The sequence below is a fragment of the Carassius carassius genome, chromosome 16 (assembly GCF_963082965.1).
Source record: "Carassius carassius chromosome 16, fCarCar2.1, whole genome shotgun sequence".
Classification (NCBI taxonomy): domain Eukaryota; kingdom Metazoa; phylum Chordata; class Actinopteri; order Cypriniformes; family Cyprinidae; genus Carassius; species Carassius carassius.
Window position 1 is genome coordinate 19,917,530 of NC_081770.1, and position 12,036 is coordinate 19,929,565.

The 12,036-nt window shown below is 37.2% G+C and overlaps 1 protein-coding gene across 2 annotated transcripts in view; it reads left to right on the forward strand.

Moving 5' to 3' along the window:
- The window catches only part of LOC132159838 (transcriptional repressor p66-alpha-like), a 33,975-nt gene that overhangs the window by 2,050 nt on the left and 19,889 nt on the right, over positions 1-12,036 (forward strand). The gene's annotated exons all lie outside the window — the stretch shown is intronic.

The following is a 12,036-nucleotide window of genomic DNA, read 5'->3' on the forward strand; positions in this document are numbered from 1 at the left end:
TACTTCATCAAAATGAGTGTCTGGGTTTCCCACTGGTTACAGTTGTATGTGTTTACATCATGACTTTTATCTTAATAATGTAAAAAAAAGTCACTTTAAAGATTATGTGTACCAAATATGACATCATGACACTTATGTTTACGTCTTAAAAATGTAAAAAGACACTTTAAAGATTACGTGCACCAATTATGGTGGCGGTATCCCTATTATGATGACCTGTTTTACATTCTTCCTTTTACGGACCCTTGACACGGACACCGTTTTTTCAGAGAGGACAAACTGGTCATGTGATATTTACACCAGCCATGTAAAAGTGTTCATGTGAAACCAAGACTTTCATTTACAGTTAGCCCTATATTTAGGTATTTTGATGGGTTTAAAAGGGTTAATGATAAATAGTTATTCTGCATATTGTGGTCATAGGTTCCTGGTGTTACGTTTGTGACTAGTAACATATAAGTCGTCAGTTCAGGGGCTGAGACCAAGGGCAGAGTTCAAAGTTCCTGCAGTTGATCTATGTAAGATCAGAATATGATGTCAAAAGTGGCATGCATTTCTATATATATATATATATATATATATATATATATATATATATATATAAAACCTATTACTAATTCAAAGGTTTGGGGTTAAGTTTTTTTTTTTTTAAACCATTATTTGTAGTAAGGATGCATGTAGGCTAATTGATCAAAAGTGACAGTAAAGGCATTTATAATGTTACAAAGGATTACTATTTCAAATAAATGCTATTTAACAAAGAATCCAGAAAAGATTCCCACAAAAAAAAAGAGCTAAAAAGAAATGTTCCTTGAGCAGCGAATCTGCATATTAGAATGATTTCTGAAGGATCACGGCACACTGAATGATGCAGAAAGTTCAGATTTGCATCAGAAGAATAAATTGCAGTTAAAAAAAAAAGTTGTTTGACAGTATTACTGTATTTTTGATAAACAGCCACTGTTGTATGTAATTGGTGAACTGCATGGGTAGTAAGTATCTTGTGTCGATTACAAGAGTGTAATTGTTTTGTAATTATGTTCAGTTCTGGTTCATATTGCTCTTATGTTTGAACCCACTGACTAAACGTCCACCAACTGCCCTGAGATGAGTTTAGCAGCTGTTGCTTATGAAATGCAAGTTGATTCAATTCTGAGACTTTGGACTTGGTGTAAAAGTGTAACTGACCGTCCACTGTTTGTCAGCTTTGATGATGCATGCTATCACAATCCTGCCGAAATGCTTGAGCCGTTTCTCATGGTGGAGCAGAGGTGTAGTTCAAGGTTGGTCTGCATGGGTGTGGTGGTGGAGGAGGCTTAAGTTGTTTTGTCTGAAGGATGACTTGAGTGGCTTTTTGTAAATAGATTGGGTGGGACTAACTTGTTGTCACGAGAAACCACCAAGTATAATCATAGTACAGAATAAAATACTTACAAATGCTTGGATTTTGGTCCTACAACCAAGAATATCCCAATATGTCATGTCAGTATGTGCCGGGTGTTGTCGAATCCTGGCGTACCATGTTGAGTGTCTATTAGGCAACCAGCTAAGCCACTTGGCACCTCTCAAGTGAGTCGTAGCGGGCATGTCTCTCCGAATCCCACACCACGCCAAGGACAAGCCTGAAGACCAGCTGTGTTCTCCATAAGAGATCTGTTGAACAATAATAGTTTTGTAGCTAAGTATATTTAGCAGGAATGAGGGCTGGACATCGAGATCTGTTCATCTGCACCTGAGAAACACACCAGAGCTGATGTATCTGAGATGGTGGCCGGTGGTAAACAGGAAGGACTGGACACTGACACATGGCCACTGCAATCCAGTGAGATCTTTGTACTGTTAAGCGTCCGATGAGGAAAGCCAGGGGAAGAATGCTGGAGACATATAGCTAGGCATGTAAAATGAAGGACACTTTTGTTTTGGCTGTAGACCAAAAGTACATGCCATTGTATTAGAGTCTGAACATTTCACTTTCAGCTGACTGTTGTTATCAGTAAGGTGTGGTTTTGTGTTGGGGTATCCTGCCAGATAATAAAACGCTTATTGGTAATTGGTTTTACGTGCTTCATAAAAACTGAAATACTTATGAAATGGTAACTATATCTGAATACATTGTTTTGGTTATGTAGAATATGTAGTATTGAACTTGGTTATGTGTGTATATATATATATATATATATATATATAGACATGGACAAAAGATAATTTAAATATTATTTTACAAATTTAAATAGTATTTTACAAATCCATAACTACCATAAAATATATACATATTTTTTTTTTGGGGGGGGGGGGTAGTTTTGGATTTGTAAAATAATATTTAAATTATCTTTTGTTCATGTTTTGTTATTGGGTTAGTGTTATTTCGCATAATGGGAGTAATTTAAAATAATAATTTCCTGAAGCTCAATGTCTAAGCTTAATTAGAATTTTTATCAATGTAAATGTTGGTAAAAATCGGTATTATTTTGCATTGAGTATTACTCTAATTTTAATAGAACTTACAATATACCGTTTAGATATGCACCGAATGATCGGCCAGGGATCGGAATCGGGCCGATTAGTCTCACTTTCCGATTTCGAGTCGATCCGTTTTGATTAGGGGTGCATGATATATATCGGCCAATGATTAATGCGCATCTCGTCAGTAAAGCCTGACAAGCTGCGCAAATCCACGTTCATTATCAGCTTGGATTTTCGCAGCTTGTCAGTTAACAATGGCTCCGTGTAGTAGCGGCTGCTCTATGTGAAATCATGCACCTGATGGTCTTTACCGCTGATTAGAAAACCGGCTTTACTGACGAGATGCGCATTAATCATCGGCCGATATATATCGTGCACCCCTAGTTTTATTACCAGCTGCACAGGCAATAATGTCCCGTCAATCGCACATTCTCGCTGTCTTCTCTCCAACGACCGCTTCTCTCTCGTAGATCTCATTCACATTGTTTAAATAGTGCTTGTACTGCGCATTATTTTAGTCATTCCCACAGGTTTCGTGCTTACACCAAAAGCACACGCACCACCACTGATCTATATTAGTGGAGCGCACAAGCCGCGCTCAGTCTCAAACAGCTTGAGAGCCACAAATACCAAAATGAGTGGCTAACTGTGCTAAAAGGTCAAATACATACAAAATTATGTCAAATGCCTGACTTGGCGAGTAACCAGTTAAACCAGTCTGTTTTGGAACGTTAAATAGTTGAGAAAGATAACGTGTTGTGTAACAGTATATTGGGTCGGTGGATAAACTCTTAAAGGGACTGCTGTCCAATATCTCTGCTGCTGTTTGTCATGTTAATCAAAGATCAAAAGAGCAAGAAAAATTATAGCTTTAATGGTAACCATTAATTTGTATAAAAATTTTCCAATTAACTACAGAAAGTAATTAAATTTACATTTGATTACTTTAAATTTAGCATTTATTTGTGCTGTTGTTTGCATTTCTTTATTTGTTCTAATTGTATTACTGACTTAAGTTTTTTTTTATAAAATAAAAAAAAACTTTGCGTTGAAAAGTAATTTAGTTTAGTTTTTTTTTTGTTTTGGAAAAAAAATCGGAATCGGAAAAAAATCGGTATCGGCAGATCACACTAGTGCTGTGATCTGAAGTGCTGCATCCTTAATTAAGTAGACTTAATAGGAAAGTTCACCCAAAAATCGTGTCATGTCAAATTTTAATTTACCCTCACGTTGATCTTGGTTTTTTCTTCTGTCTTTCTTAAAACAAAAGAAGATATTTTGAAGAATGTTGGTAACCAAACAGTTAATTGTAGCCACTGACTTACATAGTATGAAAAAAAAAAACATTAAAATATCAATTTCTTTTATGAACTATCCCTTAAATAGTTAATATTTTCTTAATATTTAAACCATTTTTAAACCTATTCACATGTAAGAGTGCAATTATAAGCTAAATATGAAGAACTGAAGTTTTGCTTCTCATTTTGTTCATTTAGTTTTATCACAGACAAGGTAAGTAGTAGTGCCAGTGATACTAGTAAAACACTGTGACTATAAAATAAGGCTGGTCAATTTAAGTTCTTGCAGTTTAATGTTCAATCATGATAGGAGGACATCAATTATTATCTTAAATAATAAACTCCATATTTATGCGTCAGATGTGTTATTTTTCAGCAGTGCATTGAGTTGTGTAGAAACAACTTGTGACGAACCAAGAAGCAAATTGTGTGGTTTTCTAGAGTTTCTCCAGCAGTATTTTCCAAAGCTGGACTTTGCTGACGCGGCAACTCTGGATCTTTCTGTGTGCTGAAGTGACATGAATACACCGTTAAGGTATTCATCCAGGAGCGAAGACTTATGGGTCCTCGCACACCTCGGACACACTGAGGCTTATTTGTTTTTCCTATAGGTGCATTATGCCCCAGTATATAAGAAATATCTCTTAACGATTGTGGTCCTAGATATGGCTCGGGTCTGTCTTTCAATGTAAGTCTGGGTCTTCTTGTCCGCCTGCAAATAGTCAATCTGATCACTTGGAAAGCTTCTAGAACACCTCATGATTTGTGGTACTGAACAATGATCGCCGCAAATTAATATGCAGTTGCGAAGTACAGAATCATGTCTGACGGAATACGCTTCAATATTTGATTAAAATGGCATGCAGAACCACTTGTTTCCCCCATCAGTTCTTGTAGATCTGGCTCTCGGCCCGACAGACCAGAGAGATTAACTGCAGAATCCGGCTGCCATTCAAAATAAGTGCTTCAATCTAAGTTAAGTCCTCAGCCGATTAGTCAAGTTTGACAACGGGATTATGAAGGTGAACTGTCTGTATGGATTTGTTCATACATACTGAATTTGTAACAATTGAATACCTCTTATAGAGCTAAGGATGTTTGTATGTGTCTTTACAGCTTTTCCAAGAAGGTTTTATTGTGTTTTAGCAAGCTAATTAAACCACACAATATAATTAGGCTGGTTTGCATTCATCCAATGAAATCAAAATGAAAACTATTTACTTTGTTAGTGCACATTCCTAGTCTTGTGATAAACAATTAATGCATGTGAGTTATGACTTTTTGTTTATTTGTTTTAGTAATATTTAATCAAAATCTGGAAGTTTGCGTCCATTATGAAATTGCATTTCTTCTCTGATGCCAATTTGACAGCTTGGGCGGAGAATCCTTGGCCACTCCCCTCCAACCGTTACTTTGCAGCGAGTGACTTCCGGTTCACACAGGTTTTAAAGAGGGATTTCCTGTCTTTTAGCATGCTAATTAAGGGGCGTTTACACGACAATGTTTTCTATTAAAAACGCATTTTTGCATTTTGGTTGTTCATTTACATGACGGTGATGTTTTGGGCGCCTGAAAATGCACATTTTTGTGCATGTTTTTGAAAAAAATGCCTCTGTAAACTGCAAAATAAAATAAAAATGATGTCATGCTTATGCATATAACATTAAGGTTGTATTCACACCTGTCTTGTTTGGTTCAATTGAAATGAACTCTGGCTCGATTTCCCCCTCAAAACAGCAATCGTACTCTGGTGTGCACCTAACAACTGAATCGAGACCCAGTTGAAGAGGTGGTCTTGGTTGGTTCTTGTGTTCGCTACATTTGCCAGCCATTAAAAATTAGTCGTGGTTCGACCTGGATCTCCAAGGAGACTTGCTGCCTCATTGACATTTGGGGGGTGGGCAGTGTTTTTGGACGATCGCGCAGTTAGCTTACACTTGCAAAAGCCTGCGATTTGCTTTCCTATGCGCGCAGTTATTTTTTAAGTTTCACTTTCGCTTTTTTTATTCCTAATCTGTCTTCTGCACAATGCCACTGTCATGATGCCATGGTAGACGCACATAAGAGTATGCTCTTTCCGCCCTAACCGTCTTGTAGCACTTCTTCATCTTCGCAAAATCCTTGATACAACATCGTATAGATGACATTGTCTCTTTTGATGTTCATAAGTGTCTTCATATTGCGTTTGTATATGATAACAGAAAATCTGTAAAATAATGACAATTGCACAATGAAAAATATTCATGATTAGCCTGTTTTCGAACTTCCTGCTTTTCCCTGCTTGAGAATTTCTGTCCAGTGAATGGATGACCTTAGCACATGTGTGGTTTTATCTACAATTTCAGGTTGACTTGCAAAAAGGGCAGTGTGAAAGTAGGGGTGCGCCGATCCCGATCGGCCGATCGTTAATGCGCATCTCGTCAGTAAGCCGGTTCTCTAATCAGCGGTAAATTCCCTCAGGTGCGTGATTTCACATAGAGCAGCTGTTACTACACAGAGCCGTTGTTAACTGAGAAGATGCGCAAATAAACTCTGAAAATGAACGTGGATTTGTGCAGCTTCTCGGTTAACAACAGATCTGTGTAGTAACAGCTGCTCTATGTCCCTTTATGTAAATATTTTGAAAAAATATATATATATATTTTTAGTACATTGTCATGTACAACCCGAATTCCGGAAAAGTTGGGACGTTTTTTAAATTTTAATAAAATGAAAACTAAGCCAATATTTTATTCACAATAGAACCTAGATAACATAACAAATGTTTAAACTGAGAAAGTTTACAATTTTATGCACAAAATGAGCTCATTTCAATTTTGATTTCTGCTACTGGTCTCAAAATAGTTGGGACGGGGCATGTTTACCATGGTGTAGCATCTCCTTTTCTTTTCAAAACAGTTTGAAGACGTCTGGGCATTGAGGCTATGAGTTGCTGGAGTTTTGCTGTTGGAATTTGGTCCCATTCTTGCCTTATATAGATTTCCAGCTGCTGAAGAGTTCGTGGTCGTCTTTGACGTATTTTTCGTTTAATGATGCGCCAAATGTTCTCTATAGGTGAAAGATCTGGACTGCAGGCAGGCCAGGTTAGCACCCGGACTCTTCTACGACGAAGCCATGCTGTTGTTATAGCTGCAGTATGTGGTTTTGCATTGCCCTGCTGAAATAAACAAGGCCTTCCCTGAAATAGACGTTGTTTGGAGGGAAGCATATGTTGCTCTAAAACCTTTATATACCTTACAGCATTCACAGAGCCTTCCAAAACATGCAAGCTGCCCATACCGTATGCACTTATGCACCCCCATACCATCAGAGATGCTGGCTTTTGAACTGAACGCTGATAACATGCTGGAAGGTCTCCCTCCTCTTTAGCCCGGAGGACACGGTGTCCGTGATTTCCAACAAGAATGTCAAATTTGGACTCGTCTGACCATAAAACACTATTCCACTTTGAAATAGTCTATTTTAAATGAGCCTTGGCCCACAGGACACGACGGTGCTTCTGGACCATGTTCACATATGGCTTCCTTTTTGCATGATAGAGCTTTAGTTGGCATCTGCTGATGGCACGGCGGATTGTGTTTACCGACAGTGGTTTCTGAAAGTATTCCTGGGCCCATTTAGTAATGTCATTGACACAATCATGCCGATGAGTGATGCAGTGTCGTCTGAGAGCCCGAAGACCACGGGCATCCAATAAAGGTCTCCGGCCTTGTCCCTTACGCACAGAGATTTCTCCAGTTTCTCTGAATCTTTTGATGATGTTATGCACTGTAGATGATGAGATTTGCAAAGCCTTTGCAATTTGACGTTGAGGAACATTGTTTTTAAAGTTTTCCACAATTTTTTTTACGCAGTCTTTCACAGATTGGAGAGCCTCTGCCCATCTTTACTTCTGAGAGACTCTGCTTCTCTAAGACAAAGCTTTTATAGCTAATCATGTTACAGACCTGATATCAATTAACTTAATTAATCACTAGATGTTCTCCCAGCTGAATCTTTTCAAAACTGCTTGCTTTTTTAGCCATTTGTTGCCCCCGTGCCAACTTTTTTGAGACCTGTAGCAGGCATTAAATTTTAAATGAGCTAATTAAGTGGATAAAAGTGTAAAATTTCTCAGTTTAAACATTTGCTACGTTATCTGTGTTCTATTGTGAATAAAATATTGGCTCATGTGATTTTGGAATTCCTTTAGTTTTCATTTTATTAAAATTTAAAAAACGTCCCAACTTTTCCGGAATTCGGGTTGTATACATTCCCTAATAGTGTCACCCAAAAATGTGAATTTAATTATTTGCGTAAATAACATACAAAGTCAATGATAAAGCAACTCCTAAATCGCATCCTAAATTTTGGAACGGAAGAATGGAAAATTTGCATGACACGTTAGCACACAAGCCAATCAGCGAAGAGCTTATTGACATGTCAGTTTTGGCACATCTGGTTGTATCAGAAAAGTGTTTTTATTTGCGCGAGCCATGCAAAAATAAAATCACACAAATAAGGTAGAGCATGTAGAGTAACGCGATGTAGATATTCAATATGCTTTTGCTGTTCACTAACATTCAACACTGTAACATGTATCATGTAATACCTATTGGCTAAAAGGACAGTTGCTTGAATGTGTTTGGCTAAAGCAACAGGATGAATTTAACTTTAACTTGTGTTAATATGTAAAAATATAAAAAAGAAAAAAAACATCTGTTTGAATGGCTATAGCGGTCAAGCTTTAAAAGCGATGTAACCTCAAACGTGACTTCTGAAATGCTGCTAATTGACCCACAGTGCTAAAAATAAAATACAAAATACAAGTTGACCTCACTAGTCAACAAGTCATAGGTGGTGACCTTCTCTAGTAATTACTGTAAATTACACGTACTTTGGTGCTGCCCCAGTGTTGGTTGTTGTTGTTGTTATCTACAAATTTGACTATAACTGATCTGAAGGCCAGTGGAGAGTATAAGTGTGTGCGTCAGTGTACATTTGCACTCTAGTCTGTTTGAGATCACAGTGGGGGATGGGTACATGCGCGTGTGTGTGTGTGTGTGTGTGTGGAGAGGGGGTGGCTGCTCGCGACTGTTCTTACAGCACAAGTTATTCTTTGTGCCCACGTGAAAAGCAATCGGCTGTACTTTCTTTCTGTGTCGTTCTGTTGCTAGGGGGCACTCCAGGTGGATCTTCTGGCAGATACAGGGTTAACGACGTCCATTTTGTTAGGTAACACCCTCGCCTGATCTGTCTGTGGTGTTAAAATGGCAGGGCTTAACCCTTGATATGCAGGACTAGAGCCTGCAGGGGCACCTTTGACTCAACCCTCTTGGCAGCCAAGACATGCTTGTTGTGAGAGATCCAGAGGAACATCTGTAGCATGTTAGACTCCGCAAACTTACCTGGGACTTTGTTTTTTAGTGCTTATCATCTGATTGGTTTCAGAAATGCGTTGGTGAATCAATCAGGAAGTCCTTCTGAGCTGGACAAGCTTGGTTAAAGCGACTCAACTATCCTTCTCAGGAAACACTTAGACACTAGTCCAGTGCAGCATGACCTGTGTCTCGGTTCCCATCTCTGTTTGCGGCAACTTAAGAGTTTTGGCTAACTTGAGTTATCGATATTACTCATACTTGGAGTTAAGGATTTTTCAAAACCCTTACTACAGTGTTAAACTTTGAATTATAACTCATTCAGCAGAGAGTCATATACTTGTGCTCTTTTTTTATTTTTTTACCTTGGCCTGTAAGTTACCACTTCTCAACGCATTGCAGTCACTCGCATGGCGTTGATTTTGACATGGATAGGCACCAGTTATTAAGGTTTGGCAACACATGGATTTGAATTTTGTTTTTATTTTTTTGCTAAGTTTTCAATAAACTTTGAATAAACACATAAATTTATTTAATTTGATATTCAAATAAAAGTAATTCAATAAGGGATTTTCTTGCTCAGTTGCCAGTATACCAACATTTTTACTGCTCCCTCCAACACTAAAAAGTCAAACTTTTATATAAAACTTTAGCAAACTTAAATTTATAATTTTATATTATTATTCAAAAATTGTATTTATATATTTTTAATATAATTAAATCATAATTTTACAATTTAAACTAAAATATTTTATAAACACACATTTTTTTAAAGAATTTTTTTTACAATATTATTTTAATTTATCATTTTTAAATGATATATTTTATATTAAATATTTGTTAATTCTTTCTTGTTAATGAATTTTTTTTCTTTATAAACATATTTTTTGGTTGAAATATATCACTTTAAATTTACATTTGTATAATAAAATAAAAAAAACACTCCCATTTTACATTTAGAATTTATTCATTATTAATTTTTTACATTCTATTTTCATGTACAAACAAAATTTCCAATAAGAGCATAAATTGGCAAAACATTTGCATCCCATTCTTATTGATGCTATTGCAGTTCATTCTTTCCATTTCAATTCTTCAAATCTCATTTGTCGATCTGCTGCATAATTTTACACAAGTTTAAAAGTGCATAAGCAGATCTTGAAAATCAGATGTTCAAGTTTGCACTCGGTCAAGTGACCATCCCATCTGTCCCGGGCCAGCGGGTCATCCTTATTGCTGAGCAGCTGAACGTACCGATCCAGTTTGGGTTGTATTGCCACCATGCTGTGTTGTTGTACAGCTCTAGCGATGCCTCCTATTGTCTTGCTCGATCTGCGCCCTAAGGGCGGTCATTACATCAGACGACTCTTCTTCATCAGGCCCCGTGAGGATAGTCCCCGCACTCCAAGCTCACCGCGGCGTGGCATGAACAGACATGTTTTCCACACAGCAGAGACAATCCAATACACCATGTTGTGCTGTTAGCACTTAATCGCGTGCAGACGTCACCGAGGTTTGAGTATTTCTGTAGTGGAATTGTTAGTAAACAAACAACTGCGCGACCTCTATGTAGCATGTGGTTTAAATGACATCAAAATCTCAAATCTGATTAGCAAAACCCAAACACAGATGTAAATAATCTTCTGCAGTATGTTTGTTGTTATCAAAATATTAATCTTCCTGTTTTGCGTCACACTGTGGTCCGTTTGAAGCTTCGCAATTGATATGAAAGTGTAAAAACAAGTTGATTCTTTTAAAAAGGGTTTGGGTTCGTCGTATCAAACCCCGTTGTTGAGGCATGAGTGGTGCACAGATCTGATGCCATCCACTTCCCATGAGGCTTTGCAAGCCACGTGCCTTGGAGACAAGCATCCATTTCCTAACCAGAACAAGTGGCTTGTGTATGACTAAACTAGTCACTCGGTGTGAAACATGGCAGTGCTGTTCTCAGTATGACATTAACTGGTGATGCAACGTTTCTTATTTGGAGATCATTTGTGAAACTGGGTGTTAAATGTTGTTTATTGTCATTTATGTACAGCTAATGATTTTCTGGATTGTGCAATGGATTCGGCTGACTGCATTTCTGACCGTCAGTATACATTGACAGGTTTGGTGACCTACTTTTAAAAGCCCTGTCCAGTCTGTGTTCCTTTACATTGACAATTATTTCTGATCCCACCAAAAAATGTCCAGAATTTGATGTTAACACTAGAATGGTTGAGCCAGCTATTTAGATAACACTAGCCTATTTAGATGTGAATTGTTCAGATGACTGGGATTTGATTCAAAAGCTAACTGTGACTGATTCCGTTTGATTCGACTAAAGGGATCGTTCAGCTAAAACTAAAAATCCTGTCATAATTTACTCTGTCCTATGAGTCGTTATAAACCTGAATGAGTTTTTTTATTTTTATTTTTTCCTTCTTCTGTTGGACACAAAAGAAGATATTTTCAAGAACGTTGGCAACCAAACAGTTGCTGGTAGCCATGGACTTCCATAGTATTTGGTTGAACTATTACATTAAGGTTGTACCATTTGATTCAGTATTTAAAAAAAAATGCATTTATAGGATACTTTCATGCTCAATTGAATGTATCCGAGCAGAAGTCACCAATTAAACAATGATATCAATTAGGGCTGGGTATCAATTCAAATGTCCACAATTTTGAGTCGCGATTCGCGACTTTCGATTCAATTCTCGATATAGTTTTATTACAAATGCTGTTGATATTTCAAAGAAATTAACAGTAAACATCAGTTTCCAAATGGTGAATCAATAAAAAGAATTTAACAGCCACAGACCTGTATTTTAAACCATTTCTTTTTTGTATAGGGTCCTTTTTTGAACAATATTAGGGCCCTATATATTTTTTTCTGGTAATCAGATGAAGGACTAAAACATTAATTTAATTTA